At 42.8% G+C, this 26326-nt stretch overlaps 1 protein-coding gene across 1 annotated transcript in view; it reads right to left on the reverse strand.

Annotated features, from left to right (window-relative positions):
- The window catches only part of LOC139174663 (opioid-binding protein/cell adhesion molecule homolog), a 532821-nt gene extending 507819 nt beyond the window's left edge, over window positions 1–25002 (reverse strand). The window contains exon 1 of the mRNA XM_070765161.1: window positions 24926–25002. The gene's annotated coding sequence lies outside the window, so the exon portion shown is untranslated. The remainder of the gene's footprint in view (window positions 1–24925) is intronic.
- Window positions 25003–26326: the final 1324 nt, after the last annotated feature.

Consider the following 26326-nt stretch of genomic DNA (forward strand, 5'->3'; position numbering starts at 1 on the left):
TCTGAAATTTGCCCAGCCGGGTTTCAGATATGGCATCAGCCTCAACCCCAGGGAAGGGGGGCAGGAGTGGCTATTATAGCCAGCATTTTGTGTGTGTGTGTGTGTGTATGATATGACTGTATGTATGTTTTTTATATACAGTATTGGGGTTTCTTGTTTTTTACACTTTTTAAAATGTATTATTGTTATTTTAGATTCTAACTATTAGATTTGTCATTGTATATTGTTTTTATCATTGCTGTGAGCCGCCCCGAGTCTACGGAGAGGGGCGGCATACAAATCTAATTAATAATAATAATAATAATAATAATAATAATAATAATAATAACCCCCCCTATTTTTGCCTTCTTCTACCGCCCTTCATCTCCCCTTCCCCCAACCACAAATGAAAAGCTATTCCTGAGATTCACTTAGTAGATCAAGACTACGGAGAGAGGCTGCTTTTGTCAGGTTGCAGAAATGACTGATGGCTTGTTTCAAAGGCAATTAAGCTGCATAAAAGGAGACAATGGACCAAGCAGGAATCTTCCTGCTCATCTGCCACCCTTTATATTCTGTCCTGCTTGGGACCTTTCTCACCAGCAATGCCTCCTTCTTGGGAAGGGAAGGAGGAGCCTAAACATTCATTCCTACACATTGATTCTTGGGTCATTCCCAGAAAAACATTGATACAAGGCTCTCTTTTTTTTCTCCAGGTACTTTGGGCAGGGAGCTAGTCTTCTTTGACATTGGGTACTGTGAACTCTGGTGGTAGAGAAGACTCCTGTGAGTCCCTTGAACTGCAAGGTGATCCACCCAGTCAGTCCTAGAGGAGATCAACCCTGACTGCTCTTTAGAAGGCCAGATCCTGAAGATGAAACCCAGTCCCCTAATCATCTTTGTCGCTCTTCTCTGCACTCTTTCTAGAGTCTCAACATTCTTTTTATATCATTTATATTGACCAAAATGCGATGTAGGATTCCAAGTGTGGCCTTACCAAGGCCTTATAAAGTGGTATTCACTAGTGTTGGGCGAACCCAACAAAGTTCGGGTTCGGCACCCAAATTTTTAAAAAAGTTCGGGTTCGGCACCCGAACGTTTGCCGAACTTTGCAGTTCGGCGCTCGGGAAAGCACCAGGAAGCGCCGCTGCCCAGCTGTCACCTTCTGGAACAGTCGGGGCGCTTCCCGGCACTCTCTCGAACCCGAACCTGAACTTTTGCCGAACTTCCGGGTTCAGCATTCGGCAGACCACCCCGGCTGTTTCGGAAGGTGACAACTGGGTGGCGGCGCTTCCTGGCGCTCTCCCGAACCCGAACTTTTGCCGAACTTTTGCTAAAATTTGGGTTCGGTATACCGAACCGTACAAAGTTCAGTACGAACCCGAACTTTGCAGGTTCGGTTCGCCCAACACTAGTATTAACACTTCACGTGATCTTGATTCTATCCATCTGTTAATGCAGCCTAGATCTGTATTGGCTTTTTAGGCAGCTGCTGCACACTGCCGGCTCACATTTAAATAATCATCCACTAGGATTCCAACATCCTTCTCACAGTTAACTACTAGTGAGCAAGGTACTGCATATGCTGTACCTGTGCATTTTGTTTTTCTTGCCTAAATATAGAACTTTACCTTTTTTACACCCTGGAATTGGTGGCCTATATAGCTCCACAACTAAGGCAAGCTGTCTTAACATGTCCTGTCTCTTCAGCCTTAAATAGCACTATGTTCTATGCAAATCCTGCGGTAGTAAATAAACGTGCAAGCTTCAAGTTTCAAGTTTTATTGGATTTACAGTGATCCCCCGATTATCGCGAGGGTTCCGTTCCAAGACCCCTCGCAATAATCGATTTTTCGGGATGTAGTGGTGCGGAAGTAAAAACACCATCTGCGCATGCGCAGCCCTTTTTCCATGGCCGCACATGCGCAGATGGTGGAGTTTGTGTGTGGGCGGCGGGGAAGACCCAGGGAAGGTTCCTTCGGCCGCCCAACAGCTGATCTGCTCCGCAGCGCGGCAGCAGCGAGGAGCCAAAGATGGGGTTTCCCCGTTGCCCAGGCAACGGGGAAACCCCATCTTCGGCTCCTCGCTGCTGCCGCGCTGCGGAGCAGATCAGCTGTTGGGCGGCCGAAGGAACCTTCCCTGGGTCTTCCCGCCGCCCAGGCAAAGAGGAAACCCCAAGATCGCTTGCCGCCTGCCCGTTCACCCGCCCGGCTGCTCGCTTGCCCGTTCGCTCGCCCACCCGGCCGCTCCGCTTGCCCGTTCGCCCGCCCACCCGGCCGCTCCGCTTGCCCGTTCGCCCGCCCGCCCGTCTGCTCGCTTGCCCGGCTGCTCGCTTGCCGCTCGAGAGCAAGAGGGGGAGAGATAGAGAAAGAGAGAGAAGGAAAGAAAGAGATGAGAGAGGGAGGAAGAGAGTGTGAGAGAGGAAGAAGCAAGATAGAGAAAGAGAGAGAGAAAGAAAGATGAGAAAGGGAGTGACGTCATCGGGTGGAAAAATCGCAATATAGCGTTTCGCAAAGATCGAGATCGCGAAACTCGGGGGATCACTGTATATGCCGCCCCTCTCCAAAAACTCAGGGCAGCTAACAGCAATCATAGACAGTATACAATACTAATCCAACACTAAAAGCAAACTAAAAGCCCTTAATATACAAAACCAAACACACATACAAACATACCATGCATACCATTGTAACGGCCTAGGGGGAGAAGAAATCTTAATTCCCCCATGCCTGGCGGCAGAGATGGGTTTTAAGTAGCTTACGAAAGGCAAGGAGGGTGGGGGCAATTCTAATCTCTGGGGGGAGTTGGTTCCAGAGGGCCGGGGCCGCCACAGAGAAGGCTCTTCCCCTGGGTCCCGCCAAACGACATTGTTTAGTTGACGGGATCCGGAGAAGACCCACTCTGTGGGACCTAACTGGTCGCTGGGATTCGTGCGGCAGACGGCGGTCCCTGAGGTAATCTGGTCCAGTGCCATGAAGGGCTTTATAGGTCATAACCAACACTTTGAATTGTGACCGGAAACTGATCGGCAACCAATGCAGAATGCGGAGTGTTGGTGTGACATGGACATATTTAGAGAATTGCTCTCGCAGCTACATTCTGCACGATCTGAAGTTTCCGAATACTTTTCAAAGGCAGCCCCATGTAGAGAGCGTTACAGTAGTCGAACCTCAAGGTGACGAGGGCATGAGTGACTGTGAGCAGTGACTCCCGGTCCAAATAGGGTCGCAACTGGTGCACCAGGCAAACCTGGGCAAACGCCCCCCTCGCCACAGCTGAAAGATGTTTCTCTAATGTTAGCTGTGGATCGAGGAGGACGCAGATATTCTTACATCCTGAAATTCCGAATAACATATAGCAAGCAATCTTTAGCTCTGTCCTTGGGTCCCCCACCCCCAGTTGCATCTTCTACCAACCTGCCTATTTCCCTCCTTGCTGTCTGTTTCCTTCACCTTCTTCAAATATTGCAATAAGCAAAACCCTTTTTTACAAATGAGAGCTTTTTTCTTGGGTTGGTTGCCATGAACGCCGCAGACAAAAGTGATCAAGGTTACGATGCAAAAATCCCAATTTTGTGATTTCCAAAGAGTTGACTGTACACTTCGCCACTTAATTATGTTCTATTGCTCAAATTAGAGCAGCCAGCTGTTCCATGCTCCAAGGGACCCCAAGCTTTATTGGAGCAGCATGAAAGACAATGGGAATATTCTTTTAATAAACCCATTACTGCTCACGTACATTTAGTGGGGGGAAACAGGTATGAATCTCCGTTCATGTTATTAAGTGTTACTTTTTTTCTTTTTTGGTAAAGCTTTTAAAGACGTTCGGAGTTTTTAAAAAATAACCTAGTCGAAATACTGACAATGGAAGCCAACATCAACAGTTTGGCTTTTTATTTTTATATATTTTATTTGTGTTTTTTTTACAAATGTGACATACAAGACAAAAGAAAAAACATACATAAAAACATATACATACAACATTTGGGAAATGAAAGTTTCCCCAGGTTTTTTTTGGATGTTTGATCAGAGAATTACACTTCTTTTACATAATATTAATTTTTGAATTCTTTTATTTGACGTGTTTCTTTGCATAAATTTTTATTTCTTTCTTTATTGTTCTTTTCTTTAGCCAATCATAAAATTTTGCCCATGTTTTGTAGTAATCTGATTCTTCTTTTCCCTCTAATCTTTTGGATAGCCTGTCCATCTCCGCACAGTCTAGTATTTTTTTAATTATTATGTTTTCTTCCAGTATTTTGTCTGTTTTCCACTGTTGGGCATATACTATTCTGGCAGCTGTTAGTATATGTATAACTAGGCATCTTACTTCTTTTTCTATTTTTTTATTTCAAATACCCAATAAATATAATTCTGGGGTTTTTTCGATTTCTTCCATTTGCTATTTCTTTTAACCAATTTGTTATTTTATTCCAAAACTTTTTTGCACGTGTGCATGTCCACCATTGGTGGTAGAACGTGCCTCTTTCTTTTTTACACTTCCAACATATTGGAGAGGTCTTTGGGAACATTTTTGCAAAAAAAAAGGTTATCACCTTTAAAGCCCTACATGGCTCAGAGCCAGACTATCTTCGAGACCGCCTCCTACCGCATACCTCCCAGTGACCAATAAGAACCCACAGGACTGGCATTCTCCGGGTCCCGTCAGGTAAACAATGTCAGCTGGTGGGCCTGCAGGGGAGGGCCTTCTCTGTTGTGGCCCCAGCTCGTTGGAACCAGTTACCTCCCAAGATCAGGACTATCCCCACCCTACTGGCCTTCCGTAAAGCCGTTAAGACCTGGCTTTTCCGGCAGGCCTGAGGTCGCTGATGAGATGGTATATCATCGCGATCAGGCTGCAAGAGACATGCATCTTACCTCTTTTTCTATTTTTTATTGAAAATACCCAATAAATATAATTCTGGTTTTTTTGGCTTTTCCATTTCTGATTTAGATGGATTTCTCTGGTTCTGTAAAGAACCACTCAAGTGTTCTGATGTCTCAGGGGCTGCCCCAAAGAAGAGGGAGTCAAGCTCTTTTCCAAGGCAGCACAATAAGCAATGGGTGGAAACCAAACAAGGAGAGAAGCAACTTAGAACCAAGGAGGAATTTCCTGATAATTAGAACAATTAACCTGTGGAACAGCTTGCCTCCTGAAGTTGCCTGCATGTGGGGAACCAAAAAACCTTGCTGAAACGTGCCCGGACATGCATCCCTGTGCAAGATTATTCTACCTGCACAGGTGCAGGACATGTAATTGCACTCGATCCCACACTCATGTTCCAGAGCTACAGAGCTGGGCGCAATTAGCCGTTCCGGCCGCAACCAACCTCTAATGATGATGCTCCTATTTCCATGGGGGGGAAAAGTTGCTTTAGGGTGTATTGTATGAATGTTGTTGTGCTTAGCTCTGGCCCAGCTCCTGCCCCAAGGACTGTGGGTGTGGGGGAGACATCCACATGCTGCAGGCCTGTTTTGCCCCCGGTGGAATCTGCTGATGAAGGCTCCTCTGACCAAGAAGACATGAGTGACAGGGAGGAGGAGAGTGGGGCAGACAGCTCAGAAGGAGATCAATTATCCAGCTCCTCCTTGGATTCAGAACAAGAGTTAATGATACAGCCACGCATGCGGAGAGCGATGCATAGGCAACAACAACTGAGAGATTATTATCAAAGAAAATGAGGCCACCTGTGGTTGGGTGGGGCTGTGGTCATTAGTGAGGCTGCTATAAAGAGCAGCCTGTGGGTTTGGCCATTGTGGAGGATTATCTGATCCTTGTGTTTCGTGACTGCTTTACTGACTTTGGCCTTTTGTGTGCTGATTTTTCCCCGCTTTGAAACTAAACCAGAGCAAAGTGTGTTTCACTTTGTGAAAGAAGAAGGACTGTGAATTGCCTCACAGCTGCAAGCTAAGTATCACAGAACTGATAAGGGACTTGTACAAATTACCAGTTTGTTTGGAGACGAGTGCTCTTTGCTATACCAAAAGAGGGCTTGGTTTAAGTGAATTTTCGTTATAAAGAACATTGTTTTGAATTTTCAAACGTGTGTGTGTCTGAAATTTGTACCTGTGAATTTTGGGGAGGATTCTACCAGAGAGCCCGACAGAACAAATATGAAATCATGAGTTTTAAAAAATATAACTCTACTGAGAACTCCATGATAGTAGTCACATCTTGGGCTTCAAATATGAAGATTGTCCTGGAGCGACATCACCTTTTCCCCATAGTATTTTGAAAAGCAGCATATTATGAAGCCATGAAAATGTAACTCTGCTCTTGGAAATTGCAAACTAGTGGCCCAAAGGCTTGGGGAAATTTTTTTGTTTTTTAAATGTCTGGCAACTCAAGCTCAAATGCCACTAAGATGTAGTGATTGTTAAGAAGGTGCTATTGATTGGGGGATTAAATGCAACAGAAACACATTCGGTGTAAGCAAACTGTGCCACTAAACCTATTACAGAGCTGCAAATAAATCCTTAATGAATATTCTTTCAGGAAATCGCTTGCTTTTAATTATAGGAGGACTGTTTTAATTTTTTTTTTCAAAGGGCAAAATGAAAAGCTTAGTTTCCCACATGAGTAGATAAAGAAAACAAAGGCAGATAAAGAAATGGACATGGAAACCCTTCCCAAAACCACAGATTCTAAATACAGTGCTGCCTCTACTTACGAACTTAATTCGTTCCATGACCAGGTTCTTAAATAGAAGAAGCAATTTTTCCCACAGGAATCAATGTAAAAGCAAATAATGTGTGCGATTGGGGAAACCACAGGTAGGGTGGAGGCCCTGTTTCCTCCCAGGAGATTCCTCGAGAGGCTCCAGAGAGGCTTCTCCCCATCTTTTCCGGCCATGTTTCCTCCCAGGAGATTCCTAGAGAGGCCCCACGGAGGCTTCTCCCTGCCTTTTCTGGCCCTGTTTCCTCCCAGGAGATTCCTAGAGAGGCCCCATGGAGGCTTCTCCCCACCTTTTCTGGCCCATTTCCTCCCAGGAGATTCCTAGAGAGGCCCCATGGAGGCTTCTCCCTGCCTTTTCCAGCCCTGTTTCCTCCCAGGAGATTCCTAGGGAGGCCCCACAGAGGCTTCTCCCTGCATTTTCCAGGCCCATTTCCTCCCAGGAGATTCCTAGAGAGGCCCCACGGAGGCTTCTCCCTGCCTTTTCTGGCCCTGTTTCCTCCCAGGAGATTCCTAGAGAGGCCCCACGGAGGCTTCTCCCTGCCTTTTCTGGACCTGTTTCCTCCCAGGAGATTCCTAGAGAGGCCCCATGGAGGCTTCTCCCTGCATTTTCCAGCCCCGTTTCCTCCCAGGAGATTCCTAGAGAGGCCCCACGGAGGCTTCTCCCTGCCTTTTCCGGTTACAGTTTCGGAGACTTGGGTTCATAAGTGTTAAATGGTTCATGGGAAGAGGCAAAAAAATCTTGAACACCCGGTTCATATCTAGAAAAGTTCATAAGTATAGGTGTTCATAGGTAAAGGTAGCACTGTAATTCTGCTAAAGTTAAGGATGTGACTCCAGCTAAACTTATCACATGATCAGGAGAGTATGCAGGTATAGTTCCAAAATGTTACGCGATGACACCACTACAATCCTATGCAAAACAATTTACAGCTAACTATCAACATTCCGTCTGAAGAACCCAAGCCAAGCAAGTACGGTAGAGACAATCCAATACCTGAATACAAAAGTTTATTGAGAAGAGCATTTTGGTATAGATGAGGGCAAGACCAGATCTAATTCCCATGCAAAGACACATAGTTAAAGTATAGGATTCTTCCTCCCCCTTTCTATCAGAGACCAATCGGATCAGAAGGAGTTGGCTTCCTCCAGGTCCCGTTGACTAAACAATGGAAGTTGACGAGCCTGCATGGGGGAGCCTTCTCTGTGGCTGCCCCGATATTATGGAACCAACTATCTCCTGATGTCCATACTGGTCCCACCCTACTATCCTTTTGAAAGGTTGTGAAGACCTAGCTTCCATTCCATTCCATTCCATTCTTACTCTAGCTTTTGATCATATCACCCTTCAATTTTTATAAAGAGATTTTTTCTTCTTTTTCTTTTCTACCTTCTAATCTTGACACCCACTTAAAGAGGAAAAAGAGGAGTAAAAAAAAGGACCAAGAGAGCGAGAGAGAGAGAGAAAGTAACTCGTAACAACAACAAAAAGAACATCCATCAATGATCCCTTGCCTGCTTCCATCCTTTCTTTCTTTCTTTCTTTCTTTCTTTCTTTCTTTCTTTCATTCATTCATTCATTCATTCATTCATTCATGTATTTATGTACTTATTTACTTACTTACTTACTTACTTACTTACTTACTTACTTACTTACTTACTTACTTACTTACTTACTTACTGGATTTGTATGCCGCCCCTCTCCGGAGACTCGGGGCGGCTAACAGCAACAATAAAACAGTGTACAATAGTAATTCAATACTAAGAATGATTAATAACCCATTAATATGCATGAAAAGTAGGAAAGAAGACGAGTAAATCAAAACACTATAGAAATAAGATGAATTATCATCTGTCCATTGTCCCTTGCCTGCCATGAAAGTTTAATTGCTGTGCTTTTTTTAATTATTGTGACTTACCTCCCAAATTCCTCTCTTAAATCTAATTCTTGGATGTTTAATCTCCAACCTGTACCTTCTTCCACCGCTTACTTCTAACATTTCTATCTAAGCCTGATACTTCTACTTCTGAGGATTCATATTGATATAGCATTATGAGCTATAGCAGGACAATTCCTTATTGCGCTAACGCATGAAAAGTAAGAAAAAGCGAACTAAGCTCTCATATATCCAGGTTTGGCTGTCAGTCACCCATAATTTCCTGAAATCAAAGAGCAAGTATTCAGCGCTTAGCTTCCAAACTAGATGGGCCCTAAGGCTAGCGGACCCCCGTCAATCAAACGAGAAGCCCCTTAAATCTATCCTGATTTGCAAAGGCTGATGTCTTTAATGCCTATTTCCTAAAAAGGGCATTATTGTCTTTAGATTTGTATCGGATGGTTTAAAGCCAGACAAATGCATGGGGTTCAGAAGACTTTGCAGTGGAGAGTCCATTGAGGATACTGGAATTATTTGATAGGATTACAAGTTGCTTAGGGCCTCCCAAGTTAGGGATCCTACCTGGCTTTTTTCCCAAATTAGAACAAAATTGGTATCTGGCAACTGCTCCCCAGTGTGTGTGTGTGGGGAAAGGGAGAACAACTTATTGTGATGTTACTATGCTGCTGGCACTTGTTAAGCGTAAGACACAGGACTTGGGTCTCAGTGACAGCTACCCAGGGATTTACACTATGTTTATTTGAAGAACAATGAAAGGCTGTAACACAAGGTCTGTTGGGAGGGCTATTGAAAATTTACTTTGGCTGACTTTGTGTTAGAACGGCAGATTAGGATCATGCCAATTGAGTTAAGATTGTAGGCCAAGCTGTTTTGAAAACCGATATATTGTTTTGACACATTGCACGAACTGGGCCGTTGCGTTAAGCTATCAAGTGGTTTGTCTTAAGGCAGTGTTTCCCAACCTTGGCAACTTGAAGATATTTGGACTTCAACTCCCAGAATTTTCCAGCCAGCAAATGTGAATTGAAGTCCAGACATCTTCAAATTGCCATGGTTGGGAAACACTGTCTTAAGGCGTTGGGCGTTATGTCAACCCAACTGTTGTGTTTTGCTAAGTCTGTTTGAGACCGCAATGGGAATTGAGCCTGTCGTGTCATATGTGTTCTACGCATATATTTTTTTACAGAAATGTAAGGAAATTGGTCACAACCTTCTAGGAATGGCAGACCTGTCAGACTTTCAAAGAGGCCAAATTGTTGGTGCTCGAATGGCAGGCGCTAGTGTAACAGAAAGTGTCCGAATGTTTGGCGTTTCAAGAGGTCAGGTCTCAAAAGTCATGACTGCTTTTGAAAGAGAAGGGAAAATGTCCTCAGCCAAGCACAGGTCTGGTTGAAAGTTGAAGTTGTCTGAACTCGGACTCTAAAGCGAATTGTTAGAGCGGATCGTAAGACCACAGCTCCTAAAATCACTGCAGAGCTCAATAGACATGTACAGAATCCAATTTCCACAAAAAACTGTTCGAAGGGAGCTTCACAAATCTGGATTCCACGGAAGAGCTGCAAAGTGTTTCCATTTTTTTGTCCACCCCCTGTACATATAGTTGCGACCCTATTTGGACCGGGAGTCACTGTTTACAGTCACTCATGCCCTTATCACCACGAGGCTCGACTACTGTAACGCTCTCTACATGGGGCTACCTTTGAAAAGTGTTCGGAAACTTCAGATCGTGCAGAATGCAGCTGCGAGAGCAATCCTGGGCTTCCCTAAATATGCCCATGTCACACCAACATTCCGCAGTCTGCATTGGTTGCCGATCAGTTTCTGGTCACAATTCAAAGTGTTGGTTATGACCTATAAAGCCCTTCATGGCACCGGACCAGATTATCTCAGGGACCGCCTTCTGCTGCACGAATCCCAGCGACCAGTTAGGTCCCACAGAGTGGATCTTCTTCGGGTCCCGTCAACTAATGCCACTTGGCAGGACCCAGGGGAAGAGCCTTCTCTGTGGCGGCCCTGGCCCTCTGGAACCAACTCCCCCCAGAGATTAGAATTGCCCCCACCCTCCTTGCCTTTCGTAAGCTACTTAAAACCCACCTCTACCATCAGACATGGGGGAACTGAGATACTCTTTCCCCCTAGGCCTTTACAATTTTATGCCTGGTATGTCTGTATGTATGTTTGGTTTTTACTTTAATGGGTTTTTAATTGTTTTTACTATTGGATTATTGTGTATACTGTTCTATTATTGTTGTTAGCCGCCCCGAGTCTCCGGAGAGGGGCGGCATACAAATCCAATAAATCAATCGATCAAATCAATCAATATACAGACTGACTCTAAATTAAAACTCCCCTAAACTTCTCCTTTTTTTTACTTTCAAAGAAGCAAGCTGACATTTTCAGAAGTCACTTTCCTCTTCTTTTTCCCAGGGTCTGTTTGTCAGGAGCCGTATCATTTCATAAAAACATCGGGACGAACGAAATTTCTGCCCATCTCACCGTGCTTATAATTCCTCACAGCCTGGGTGAATCCAAAAGGGCTTCCCGAGAACGGTGACACGGTTGCATGTAGTAATCAGGTTTGCCATCACTCCGAATTAGCTTAATTTCCCCTCGGCGATGTTCTCCCAGACCCCAAATTGGATTTGCCTTGTGATGACATCGTTTTTTATGAGAAGAAAATGACTGATGTCGAGGCAGGAGGAACAAGGCAGCCTGCCAAAGCAGCTGTTGATGAGCTCCGAACGAGAATCTACGGCAGCGTTGTGCCAAAACGTATATTATGTGCGCCGTTATGCAGGAGAAAAATATCGCTAGAATGTGGACTAGATGAATGTTATGGGAAAGATTAATCCTTTTCAGTTCCACAACCGTTGACCCTCTACAAAACGTACGCAACTATAGATCACTCCAAATTGCAAAAAAAAAATAAAAAATGTTAATGACAGCCATCAGCTGTCTAATTTCACCCGACAGATGGAGATGAGGAGGTCAGAGTTGCTTTCTTGCTTTTTTCCTTCTGCTGTTCTATTAAAACGTCAAGATGCTTCTCGGTTTGCTCGGGTTTACACTAATTAAGGCGATTACCTTACCGCGGAAAGGGGTCTTTGGTGTTTGCTATCCAGGTGCTAAAAGGTTTAGGAACAAGGTAGAATAATATCTTCAAAGGACGGGCTGCGATCGCTCTTGTGGTGCGGTGGCCTAAAGGTGGAGCTCTCGCCTCACAATCAGAAGACGGTGAGTTCGATTCTAGGTAGAGGCAGATATTTCTATCTTTCTGGGCACGATGAGAATATATTTGTTGGAGTTCTACAAAGTTATTATTATTATTATTATTATTATTATTATTATTATTATTATTATTATTTTATTATTATTTATTAGATTTGTATGCCGCCCCTCTCCGTAGACTCGGGGCAGCTCACAACAATAACAAGAACAATGTAAAAAACAAATCTAATAATTTAAAAAACACTAAAAACCCCATTATTAAAAGCAAACACACACACAAACATTCCATGTATAAACTGTGTAGGCCCGGGGGAGATGTGTCAGTTCCCTCATGCCTGATGGCAGAGATGGGTCTTAAGAACTTTACGAAAGGCAAGGAGGGTGGGGGCAGTTCTAATCTCCTGGGGGAGCTGGTTCCAGAGGGTCGGGGCCGCCACAGAGAAGGCTCTTCTCCTGGGTCCCGCTAAATGACATTGTTTAGTCGACGGGACCCGGAGAAGGCCAACTCTGTGGGACCTAACCGGTCGCTGGGATTCGTGCGGCAGAAGGCGGTCCCGGAGGTATTCTGGTCTGATGCCATGAAGTGTGGAATAAATGGTACATCTGGCTGGAGAAAAGACAATGTACAACTCCATCACGATCCTCTCCCTCCCTCTCCCTCTCCCCCCTCTCTCTCCCTCCCTTCCTCCTCCACCCCTTCCTCCCTCTTCCAATTTCCATCTTCCACCTTCTCTTTGGCAGAATTGTCTGACATCAAGACAGATTCCTCTACGGATGCAAATGCAATTTCATTTCATCAAGGCCAGGAGAACAACATCAACCTGTGCCAACCGAAGACCGGGCTTGTGGTCTTTTAGGACACGGTGCGCTGGAATAAACCTGGTTTATTCCCTTTCTCCTTTCCCAACCTTCAGAAGATTTCGGGGAGGCGGAATGGATGAATTATACACTGAGAAATGTCAACTTCTAGGGAGAATAATTGGTAGAGAGGTAGAGGTAAAAAGTGCGAGAGCGCGAGAGAAGGGAGGCGAGAGAACCCAGCCTATATCTATGAGAGTGTCTGTCATACAGATGGAGGAAATAATCCTTGCGGGACTAAATTGCATTCAGCATAATAAACTATCATCTTGAAACGAGTGCTCCAATTGAGTTTTGATGTAAACGCTAATATTTCCTCCACTCTTGCTATTCTCTGCTGGAGAGATCTCATGTATATTTCACCAGGTGTCCTACCTACCTTTGCTCTCATACATCAAAGGGTTTGAGGACAAGGAGCCTGATTCTGAAAACATTATTCTTTTAAAGATTTATCCTCTCGTCCAACCACCTTCTCCGCCGAGGGAGACAGTGAAGCCTTCCATAAATTATTTTAATGCGCTACGTTCAAACACATACGCCGTATGGAGCAAAGTCTCCTGGTTCCCTTTAGCAAACTTGTAAAGGCAGAAAGCAATTAAAAAAAAAAAAAAAAGCAACAGCGACAACCCAAAATTATGCAAACATTTAGGGCGATGCAAGGAAAAATAAAAACAGTAGTTCCTCCTCATGCTTGCCAGTTTAAGTCCCTTTTTTTTTCTTTTGCAAGAGTATTATTTATTTATTGAAAGAGTGGTGCAGGGGCCTAGAGGTGGAGCTCTCATACTCATTATCAGGAGACTGTGAGTTCAATCCTAGGCAGAGGCAGATATTTCTCCCTCCGCCACAATGAGTATGTATCTGATGAACAAAACTCCTCACTGGCGACGGGAAAGCAGTGATGGGCTCCTATGGGTATGTTCTGCTGGCGTGTTTCAACCGCCCGTAATTACAGGGTAATTAGTCCAGGAAGACACACACCACACAATAAAAGGAAAACCCAAGAGTTTTTATAAACAGAAAAACAGAAACAGCTCCCTTTTTAAATGTCAAAGGGATTTTCTGGTACACACAAGGCACAGGTTAAATGCAGTCCAATTGCTCACCCAATACATGGGAAATTGAGTCCAATTCTAAAGTCCAGAGAGTCCACACACCCAATCCTGAACAGCAAAAACCATGATCTTGATGAAACAATGACTCAGATAAACTGCCATGAGGCTAAAACACCAGGCTGCACTTTTATCTGTAGCACTAATTACAGCAGCCCCACCCAACCATAGGTGGCCTCATTTTCTCTTGTAATAATCCTTCAGTTGTTGTCTCCTATGCATCACTCTACGCATGTGTGGATGAGTCATTAATTCTTGTTCAGAATCCAGGGATGATACAGATGACTGATCTCCTCCCGGGCTGTCTGCCAAACTCCCCTCTTCCCTGTCACTCACACTTCCTTGGTCAGAGGAGGCTTCGTCAGCAGATTCTACTGGGAGCAAAACAGGCCTGTGGCATGTGGATGTCTCCCCCACATCCACCTCCACATTCCTTGGGGCAGGAGCTGGGGCAGAGCTAACCACAATAGGGTACGGTCAGGTATGCAGAACCAGTAGAAAATTTTTGAATTTTTTTTCTTTTTTTCCCCCTTCTGGGCTCTGGGTATGTTTTTCCTTTCACAGTAAATGAGGTTGAATGTGTATAATTTTAGAAGAGCTGTGTGTGTACATGCCCATACAGTTTATATAGTAGATAATGTATATTTTTGTGTGCCTGTGTGTAATATGTATGTACACATATGTCATATATACATAGAATTAAACCCAGCCCATTCCAAATTAAGTAAAAGTAAATTTCATCCACAATTAAGGCTTTGTCACCTGCACATGCTCAAGGGAACAAGAATCAATGAATGCAGTGGCTCTGTACCTGCCTGAAATACAGCAAATCCCTTTGTCTACTCAGAAGCATAATAACCATTTTCTACTCTTAATTCTTATGAATCGCTCCTAAGACAAAAAGCCCGGAGGAATTCGTGAAAAATTATCCATATTTGACCTTTTAATGAGACATTGTCGTGTAAAGCTTCACCGTGTAGCAAATTAAGAGGCAGTTCATATTATGGGGTGTTATTATGCAATTAGGCCACCTTGGGGTTGCAAAAGATGGTTATATTAAAAGGTAAAGATGATCCGGAATCCACAATTAATGGGAGCATCTACCAAGCATGGCCTACCCATTGAAATCAATTAGAATTTCAGGATAACCTGTTTACGATAGAATTTCAATTTATTTACTAAGTATTTCCCCCCCTTTGCTTCCAAGCGAGCGCGCTGTCTCCCTGAGTCGGTGAAACTGCCAAAGCGTCGGGCATGCTACTTTCCCTCGCGCCTATTAGCTGATAGTCGGTGTTTGCTCTGGGTGCATTGCCGCCAAATTCGGCGGTTTCCTGAACGCGCCCGACAGGAAAGGGCTTGGATTGCCGGTAATGTCTTCTATGAGAAGCTGAGGAGAGGGGAAGAGGGGGGGGTGCCTCTGAGGCAACTGTACCTCCACCCCTCTAGGCTCAGTGAAGTTAAGTTTGGCCAACAGCTCAAGTCTTGACCACTAGGCATGTTGAGAGGGTTATGGCCACGGAGGCCAGGGACCGTGCCTAGGGAGAGCCATACCTCTGGGCTGTGCCCTCGGAGGGCAGAGGCCCTGAGGAGGTATATAGTTGCAGGCTATACCCACGGAGGGTAGACACCTGATCCTACCTGTCCTCTTCTGATTCTGTGGAAAGGAAAGAAAAAGGAAAAGAGACATTACTTTATTTATACACATTATCAACTTAAACAATTATTAAGTAAGAAAGAAAAAAACTCTAGTCCCTATCACTACGACTGAGTTTTTAAGACTGAGCTGTAACGGGTGGCTACAGGGCGGAGCTAATTAATATTCTAATTTAACTCAGTCCCTAACCATTCAGGCTGAAGTATCACCCATGTTGGACTCTCCGCAGCAGTGCACTGGAGAATTATCCATATTTGACCTTTTAATGAGACATTGTCGTGTAAAGCTTCACCGTGTAGCAAATTAAGAGGCAGTTCATATTATGGGATGTTATTATGCAATTAGGCTACCTTGGGGTTGCAAAAGATGGTTATATTAAAAGGTAAAGATGATCCAGAATCCACAATTAATGGGAGCATCTACCAAGCATGGCCTACCCACTAAAATCAATTAGAATTTCAGGATAACCTGTTTATGATAGAATTTCAATTTATTTATTTTAAGTATTTTAAGTCCGAAGCACTTGATTTTTTGTGAGCTATGGCATCAGGGATTGGAGTGCATTGCAATACTACAAGCTGCTTCTGCTGATCATCAGTTTGTTTATTTATTTTATTTATTTATTGGATTTGTATGCCGCCCCTCTCCGGAGACTCGGGGCGGCTAACAGCAATAATAAGATAGCGTACAATAATAATCCAATACTAAAAATGATTAAAACCCCATTAATATAAAAAGCAGACATACATACATACATACCATGCATAGAATTGTAAAGGCCTAGGGGGAAAGAGGGTCTCAATTCCCCCATGCCTGACGGCAGAGGTGGGTTTTAAGTAGCTTACGAAAGGCAAGGAGGGTGGGGGCAATTCTAATTTCTGGGGGGAGTTGGTTCCAGAGGGCCGGGCCCGCCACAGAGAAGGCTCTTCCCCTGGGTCCCGCCAAGCGGCATTGTTTAGTTGACGGGACATGGAGAAGACCCACTCTGTGGGACCTAACTGGTCGCTGGGATTCGTGCAGCAGAAGGCGGTCCCTGAGATTATCTGGTCCAGTTGCCAGCAGTTTGGCAGTTCGAATCTCACCAGGCTCTAGGTTGATTCAGACTTCCATCCTTCCAAGATGGGTAAAATGAGGACCCAAATTGTTCAAGACAATATGGCAATTCTTTAAACTGCTTAGAGAGGGCTGCAAAGCACCATAAAGTGGTATATAAGTTCTAGGTGCTATTGCTACTTTTAGATTTTGTAAACAGAAAATGTTTATGGGTTTATTTGCTTGTTAAAATACTTTTCTGTGTTTTGCTAATTTGTTTCTCTTCAGCGACTTCATTACGGGGACTTCGACATATTTGCAGTATTTTTCCTAATAAGACAGACTCATACAATGAATTTTCCGTCGGGAATAAGTCCTGCTAAACTCACTTTCAGCATAAATAAACTTAACTTAGGAAGGAAGCATTTTTAATGGCGCTGAAGAAACATTAGTGGATTTAATGGCGTTGACCATGATAGAAAAATATAAATATTTGCATATCCTAAATGTTTTGCATTAAGGCAATCTACTGAAATGGCTAATGCCTGCCTCCCAAACTGAAATTAAAGAATATTCAAAGCGGGCTTTAATTAAATGATTTAATTAAACATTTCATCACACTACACTTTTCAAAACATCGCAATAAGAGGTCTTCGCACTGTGGAGAAATCTTCCACGCACATGAGAAAATTCTTGACTTTTGAGGTGACTTTGCCAGAGTAAACAACTGGTAAAATGAAGATGAGAACTCAGCGGGCCTCCTATTATTTCGAAGCTGTCTTGCCCAGCAATTTGCACTTCTTATAATATGTTTTATGTATTCTGTGACCATAATGTAGAATACCTCATTTACAGAAGAAAAGAGTTCACTGTTTTGCTCAGAATTTTCTGTTTAAAAAAAACAAAACCTATGAGCAAATTCTAACAGGGCTGATACCACACTGGAACCAGCAACAATAAGCAATCTTCAAAGTATCCCCAGCCAGGAACCCACCATATCTTCAGATTTGTATAAAATCAACTCCAGATTTGACATGTAGGAATTGAGTGGGGTTAGATGGAAGGGGGTCTTAAATGCATCATCAGTTTGGTGTCATAGAAACATAGAGTCTACGGAGAGGGGCGGCATACAAATCTAATAAATAGGATGGATAGATAGATAGATAGATAGATAGATAGATAGATAGATAGATAGATAGAAGATTGACGTCAGAAAAAGAACTCATGGTCTACCTAGTCTGCCATTATGCTATTTCCTGTATTTTATCTTAGGATGGATATACAGTAGTCCCTCGCTATACCGCGCTTCACCTACTGCGGCTTCACTTCATCGCGCGGGTTTCTGAGGAAGTCGATCGGCAGATTTAAACAGCCCACCGAACTCGATCGGCAGGTTTAAAATATATATATTTTTATATATATATATATATATATATATATATATATATATATATATATATATATATATATATATGTTGCAGGTTCAAGTCCCAGTGGGTATGGCTAGCTGATGAGGCCAAAATAAGGCCGAAATAGATCTATCCTAGTCTCCCTTAATTTTCAAATTCAGCAAAAAAAAACCAAACATGTGACATATATATATATATATATATATATATATATATATATATATATATATATATAAATTGTAAATACTGTATTTAAATACTGTATCTAAAATAAATACTGTGTGGGAAGGGTTTATAAACACTTAAAACAATGAAAACGTACCAAACAATTACAATATAAATACTTAAATAAGTACTATCAGTCGATAAATTCCCCATCACGGATTTCACCTATCGCGGCCAGGTCTGGAACGTAACACCAGCGATAGGTGAGGGACTACTGTATGTTTATCCCAGGCATGTTTAAATTCAGTGACTGTGGAATTACCAACCACGTCTGCTGGAAGTTTGTAAATAACTCAGGGTGTAGGGTCCCCTCCTGCTTGGGTTGGGCTAGATGACCTACAAGGTCCCTTCCAAGTCTGTTAATCTGAACAAAATCATGTATCTCAGCAGCCTTCTCCAGGTCCCGTCAGCCAGACAATGTCGACTGGCGGGGCCTAGGGGAAGAGCCTTTTCTGTGGCGGCCCCATCCCTCTGGAACAAACTCCCTCTGGAGATATGTACCGCCACTTTCCTCCTGGTCTTTCATAAAGCATTAAAAACCTAGCTCTGTTGGCAGGCATGGGGGCCATGAGTGATGGGATTGTCTCCAGCTGCATAGTAGATGGATATGATTAGACTAGATGAATATGTGTGAGTGTACATGGAAACTTTTAAAATGTTTTTTTTTCATATTTTTTATAGTTATTTAGATAGAAATCTAATTAATAAAATAAATAGATAAATCTGACCCTTATGCAACAATTTACTCCCAGCTCTGACTTCTTAGTTGGACAGTTCCCTGTATTTCATAAGAACACTTTGTTGGACAGCTCCTTATAGAGCACATTTAACTGTAGGGTTCAAAGCTGGTAGAAACATAGAAGATTGACGGCAGAACAAGACCTCATGGTCCATCTAGTCTGCCCTTATACTATTTCCTGTATTTTATCTTAGGATGGATATACTGTATGTTTCTCCCAGGCAAGTTTAAATTCAGTTACTGTGGATTTACCAAGCACGTCTGCTGGAAGTTTGTTCCAAGGATCTACTAGTCTTTCAGTAAAATGATATTTTCTCATGTTGCTTCTGATCTTTCCCCCAACTCACCTCAGATTGTGTCCCCTTGTTCTTGTGTTCACTTTCATATTAAAAGCGCTTCCTTCCTGAACCTTATTTAACCCTTTCACATATTTAAATGTTTCGATCATGTCCCCCCTTTCCCTTCTGTCCTCCAGACTATACAGATGGAGTTCATGAAGTCTTTCCTGATAAGTTTGATGCTTAAGACCTTCCACCATTTTTGTAGTCTGTCTTTGGACCCGTTCAATTTGATCCATCTCTTTTTGTAGGTGAGGTCTCCAGAAGTGAACACTGTATTCCAAACGTGGTCTCACCAGCGCTCTATACAGCGGGATCACAATCTCCCTCTTCCTGCTTGTTATACCTCTAGCTATGCAGCCAAGCATTCGACTTGCTTTCCCTGCCACCAGACCGCACTGTTCACCCATTATGAGACTGTCAGAAATCACTACCCCTAAATCCTTCTCTTCTGAAGTTTTTGCTAACACAGAACTGCCAATACAATAGTAGGATAGCTTGCCCGAGGAATCAAAACTGCAAACATATTGCAGGACTTAATTGTGATTTGTTTGTTTCTTTTTAAAAATATATATATTTTATTAATTTTCAAAAAAACAAACACGACAAATATAACATACAACATTTAGTGGAGGTACAGTCACTCCGCTCAAATCGGAAGTCATCGTTGTAATTAAAAAAAAGAGGGGGGGAAAAGAAGTATTTTGTTAACATCTATAGAATATGTTGAATTATCAATTTTAAAATAGTAAAAATCAACGTATATAAAAGTTTATAAGAATCTTGTATGAAAATTTTTTTTTAATTTTTTTTTAAAAAGTATTTTTTATTAAATTGTTTTAAAAGGTATAGTCAAAAAAGTATATACATTGATGTATTTACAATATTTGCAAAACACACAAAGGAAAAAAAACATATACACCGAAACAAACAAAATTTGACAAAACAAAAAACACAATGAACAGTTACAAAATTACAAGTAACATAAAAAGAAAATCTCATTGTTTGTTTCTTGACAAGGCTGCCCAACTCCAATGTGACTCTGGACTGCACATAACATCAATCATGACAAAAAGAATAATTTTAAAAACTAACAATAGGCAACCAGTACACCAATACAAATTCTATTTCTCTCACTCATAACTCTTAATCCAGTTATTGAATTACAGTGTTCCCTCGATTTTTGCAGGGGATGCGTTCCGAGACTGCCCGTGAAAGTTGAATTTCCGCGAAGTAGAGATGCGGAAGTAAATACACTATTTTTGGCTATGAACAGTATCACAAGCCTTCTGTTAACACTTTAAACCCCTAAATTGCAATTTCCCATTCCCTTAGCAACCATTTAGATTATTATTCACCATTATAAGCCGCCCCGAGTTTTCGGAGAGGGGCGGCATATAAATCCAATAAATGAAATAAATGAAATGTTTCTTTATTAAAGTTTATTAAAAAAAATATTTATTAAAGGTGGACGAAAGTTTGGTAATGATATATGACATCATCGGGCAGGAAAAACCGTGGTATAGGGGGGGAAACCGGAAAGTATTTTTTGCAAAAACTGTGGTATAGACTTTTCGCGAAGTTCGAACCCACGAAAATCGAGGGAACACTGTAAATATTTTCCCCTCCCTTGGTTTGTGCCATACGCTAGACTTGCAAACAAAACTGCTTTCACCCATGATGATTCTAAAACCCACCTAGACCCTAGCCAGAGGTCACCAAGGATGGATATCCGAAGATGAGACATTGTGTTGTGTAAAGACACAGTTCACTGCATGGTTGGAAAGAGGCATGAAGGATGGGATGTGAGTCCAGAGGCGAGACACAACTGAACCTCGGTTGGCCTCTTGTAATCACGTTATTAGGGAGTTGCAATTGCAACATACAATTTCCCTTTTTGGAGATCTAGCTTGACAGATTTGACTGAGGACCATTCTGAGAAGTAATATAACCACCACCACACCACCTGATCCACGTAAGCTTGAAAGTAGAGGAATGAAAAATGTATCAAGGAAACTTTAGGAAGCGCCCAGAGATACTTTACGAGAAGAGCCCTCCACTCCTTTACTCGCAACAGAATATCTTACGCAACCAGACTTGAAATCATGGGTTTAGAAAGCTTAGAACTACGTCGCCTTCAACACGACCTAAGCATTGCTCATAAAACCATCTGCTGCAATGTCTTTCCTGTCAATGACTACCACAGCTTCAACCACAACAATACATGAGCACACAGCATACAAACTTAAAGTAAACCGCTCCAAACTCGACTGTAGGAAATACAACTTCAGCAACCAAGTAGTTGATGCATGGATACAACTTCAGCAACAAAGTAGTTGATGCACATACAAACTTAAAGTAAACCACTCCAAACTCGACTGTAGGAAATACAACTTCAGCAACCAAGTAGCTGACTCTGTAGTTTCATCACCCAAACCCCAAAACTTTACCCTTAGACTATCCACTGTTGACCTCACCCGATTCCTAAGAGGTCAGTAAGGGGCGTGTAAAAGTGCACTAGCATGCCTACCACCCCTGTCTTAATGTTTCCTTCTTATTAGTACCCATCTCATGTACATAAATAGTGTTATAGAAACATAGAAACATAGAAGATCGACGGCAGAAAAAGACCTCATGGTCCATCTAGTCTGCCCTTATACTATTTCCTGTATTTTATCTTACAATGGATATATGTTTATCCCAGGCATGTTTAAATTCAGTGACTGTGGATTTACCAACCACGTCTGCTGGAAGTTTGTTCCAAGCATCTACTACTCTTTCAGTCAAATAATATCTTCTCACGTTGCTTCTGATCTTTCCCCCAACTTACCTCAGATTGTGTCCCCTTGTTCTTGTGTTCACTTTCCTATTAAAAACATTTCCCTCCTGAACCTTATTTAACCCTTTAACATATTTAAATTTTTCCATCATGTCCCGTATTTTCCTTCTGTCCTCCAGACTATATAGAATGATTTCGTTAAGTCTTTCCTGATAAGTTTTATGCTTAAGACCTTCCACCATTTTTGTAGCCTGTTATATCTATATATACTACCGATACACACTTGACAAAATAAAAAAAATAAAAAAATAAAAATAATAATGCAAAACTCCCGAAGGCTATATTATTTTTTAACCCCTTCTAGCTCTAACTTAAGAAATTGAACTCACAGGATTTTCCTTCCTAACTAATAATCAGAACTGAGCTGGAATAGAACCCCACTTCACACTGGCTTTTTAACTCCACTGTCTTCCATCATCACAAAAATTGCATTTTCCCTTGGATAAACTTTAAAGGAGTTGAAACCAGCAAAGGCATAGTGGTGAATAACAGCGTCATCTAGTGGCTATAACACAAAATAGTAGCATCAAGACTTTTTGTAGTAGGCAAAATTGCTAGACAGCTGAGGATAGAAAGCGAATGTTAAGGAATGTTTCAGTAGGATCCTACATTTTAATTTCTTTCAATGAGATACTCGTTTAATGAAATACAGTTTTTCTTTGCAGTTATCTGTCTTCCGAGTCGAGAAGAGACGATCATGGTGTTGTGTGTTACTATGGAGCAGGGATGGGCAATTAATTTTGCCATGGGGCCGCATGATAAATTGGGATGGGCCGGACTTTAATTATTTTTTATATTTAGATATATGAATTTAGGGATTGCTGATCTGTTTTAATAAAGTTAGAAGTATTGATTATAAAAAGATATGCAGTAGTTGATACTGATTTGGATTAATGCATAAATGGAATTGAATTTAGAATTGTTGGGGAGATTAATGATGTTAATGATTTTTAATTCATTAAAAATAGGGAATATTTAGAATTTTTTTTCTTTTCTCTCTCAAATTGACTGAAATTTAAGATTAATAATTAAGTAAGAAATGTAGATAAGTATTAATTGGCTAAATGTTAGATGGGTTCAAATAATTTTTAAAATTGGGTTTAGGTGAATGTGCTATTTTGAGGGGTGGAAGAAGTCTGAAATTCGTATATGTTTACATTTTGTTTTTAATTTTCTTTTGTTAACATCTGATTGGCTGCACAAGGTTTTATTGGTTTATAGAAAAATGTATAAAGAAAGAAGGAAGCAGTTTGGCATAAAGGTTAATAAGTTAGAAATATAATTGGCCTTGTACTTTTTGAAGGAACATTAAGGAGGGAATTTAAATAAAATAAAATGTAATCAGAAAAAAAAAACTTTTGCAACTCTTTTGATGATTGATATTAGTTACTAACAAAATACCGCACTTTATTCATGGAAAATTAAATGACACACTCTATTGTTTGAAAGTATGTTGAGAAAAAAAAATTACGCCCCCCCAAATAGTCCTTCCTTCCTCTGTCTCTCCATTTATTTCATTCCTCCTCCTCCTTTCCTTCCTCCTTCCTTCCTTGTTCCCTCCATTCCTTCCTTGTTCCCTCCCTCCCTCCATTCCTTCCTCCTTCCCTGTTCCCTCCCTCCTTCCTTGTTCCATCCCTCCCTCCCTCCATTCCTTCCTCCTTCCTTCCTTGTTCCCTCCCTCCCTCCTTCCTTGTTCCATCCCTCCCTCCCTTCTTCCTTCCTTGTTCCCTCCCTCCCTCCTTCCTTCCTTCCTTGTTCCCTCCCTCCTTCCTTCCTTCCTTGTTCCCTCCCTCCCTCCTTCCTTGTTCCCTCCATTCCTTCCTTGTTCCATCCCTCCCTCCCTTCTTCCTTCCTTCCTTCCTTGTTCCCTCCCTCCCTCCCTTCTTCCTTCCTTCCTTGTTCCCTCCCTCCCTCCCTTCTTCCTTCCTTCCTTCCTTGTTCCCTCCCTCCCTCCCGTCTTCCTTCATTCCTTCCTTGTTCCCTCCCTCCCTCCCTTCTTCCTTCCTTCCTTCCTTCCTTGTTCCCTCCATTCCTTCCTTGTTCCATCCCTCCCTCCCTTCTTCCTTCCTTCCTTCCTTGTTCCCTCCCTCCTTCCCTTCTTCCTTCCTTCCTTGTTCCCTCCCTCCTTCCCTTCTTCCTTCCTTCCTTCCTTGTTCCCTCCCTCCTTCCTTGTTCCCTCCATTCCTTCCTTGTTCCATCCCTCCCTCCCTCCCTTCTTCCTTCCTTCCTTCCTTGTTCCCTCCCTCCCTTCTTCCTTCCTTCCTTGTTCCCTCCTTTCTTCCTTCCTTGTTCCCTCCCTCCCTCCTTCCTTCCTTGTTCCCTCCCTTCTTCCTTCCTTCCTTCCTTGTTCCCTCCCTCCCTTCTTCCTTCCTTCCTTGTTCCCTCCCTTCTTCCTTCCTTCATTCCTTGTTCCCTCCCTCCTTCCTTGTTCCCTCCATTCCTTCCTTGTTCCATCCCTCCCTCCCTCCCTTCTTCCTTCCTTCCTTGTTCCCTCCCTCCTTCCTTGTTCCCTCCATTCCTTCCTTGTTCCATCCCTCCCTCCCTTCTTCCTTCCTTCCTTCCTTCCTTGTTCCCTCCCTCCCTTCTTCCTTCCTTCCTTCCTTCCTTGTTCCCTCCCTTCTTCCTTCCTTCCTTGTTCCCTCCCTCCTTCCTTGTTCCCTCCATTCCTTCCTTGTTCCATCCCTCCCTCCCTCCCTCCTTCCTTGTTCCCTTCCTTCCTTCGATTCATTCCTTCCTTCCTTTTTCCCTCCCTCCTTCCCACTTCTCTTTCCCTTGTCTTTCTTTCCCCCCTCGCTCTCCTTCTTTCCCTCCAGGCCTCTCTCGTTCTGTGTATTTCTCCCTCTCCCCACCCCCCTTTTTTTTCTCTCTCTCTCTCTCATTTGTTTCTCCTCCCTTTCCCCGCACATTTATTATTTATTTTATTTTTATTTATTCATTTATCTCACCTTAATTTCGGGGGTGTGTGTGTGTGTGTGTGTGTGCGGCTGAGGTGGCAGGCAAAGAGCTGTTTTCTTGCCTCGTGCGTGCGTGTGTGTGTGAGGGCGGAGGCTGAGCGCGAGCTTTAAAACGAAAGGCTGAGGGAGGCCGAGGCGAGAGCTCCGGTTGGGGCAGCGCCGCCCTTTCCCCCTCAGAATACACACACACAAACACAGAGACACACACATATACACAGACAAACAAACACACATACAGACACCCCCGCGGCGCTGCCCAAACCGGAACTCTGGCCTCGCTCTCCCTCCGTTTAGTGCTTGGCTTCCTCGCCCCCTGAGGCAAATCAGCTGTTGGGCGGGAGAAACAGGGCCAGCTACGCGGCCACACATAGCAGGCGGGCCGGTCACAGACAGCGGGTGGGGGCCCCGGATGCGGCCTGTAGACCGCCCCCTTGCCCACGTCTGCTATGGAGAGAGGCGAATGAGAAAATTAATTTTTTTAAAAACATCAGCAGAAAGAAGTGCCTCCATCAGAAGAAGTGGGATTCTGAAATACAGGATTTCCACTCTTGCCCACAAAGAGAATGGAGAATTGAAATTCTCCGGATCCCAATGGTCTTGGGGGAAAAAAAAATTCTGCACCAAAGAATTGTCAAGCACAATAGTCTACCATAAGCTTAAGCATTGGAACCAGCGATGGGGATGCAAAAGCAGTAGACAAAATGTGGCCAGGTAAACAGAACTGGTAGAAAAAAAATTGATATTTTTTTCTCCCCCCCCCCCTTCTGGGCTCTGGGTATGTTTTTCCTATCCCAGTAAATGAGGTTGGATGTGTATAATTTTAGAAGACCTGTTTGAGTTTGTGTGTGTACATACACTCTATACGAAACAATATCATCTGGTGGGCCCCAGGGGAAGAGCCTTCTCTGTGGCAGCCCCCACCCTCTGGAATCAACTCCCCCCAGAGATCAGGACTGCCCCCACCCTCCTTGCCTTTCGCAAACTCCTTAAAGCCCATGTCTGCAGGGAGGCATGGGGAAATTGATTCCTCCGGGCCGTTTCCATTTTATGCCAGGTTTGTCTGAGATGTATGATTGTTTTTATGTTAAGGGTTTTAAATTGTTTTGATCGTACCGTGTTTTGTGTTGTGAGCCGCTCCGAATCTCCGGAGAGGGACGGCGTACAAATCTAATAAATAATAATAATAATAATAATAATAATAATAATAATAATATAGTAGATAATGTATATTTTTGTGTGCCTGTGTGTAATATATAGGTACACATATGGCATATATAAATAGAATTAAAGAGTATATGTTGGATGTTCAGTAATAGTAAATAGATAGGGAAATTTTGAGGTGAGGAGAGGCCAGACATCCTAACCCAAACCTTTGACTTGAGTAACGTCAAG

This window comes from Erythrolamprus reginae, chromosome 12 (genome assembly GCF_031021105.1).
Source record: "Erythrolamprus reginae isolate rEryReg1 chromosome 12, rEryReg1.hap1, whole genome shotgun sequence".
Classification (NCBI taxonomy): Eukaryota; Metazoa; Chordata; class Lepidosauria; order Squamata; family Dipsadidae; genus Erythrolamprus; species Erythrolamprus reginae.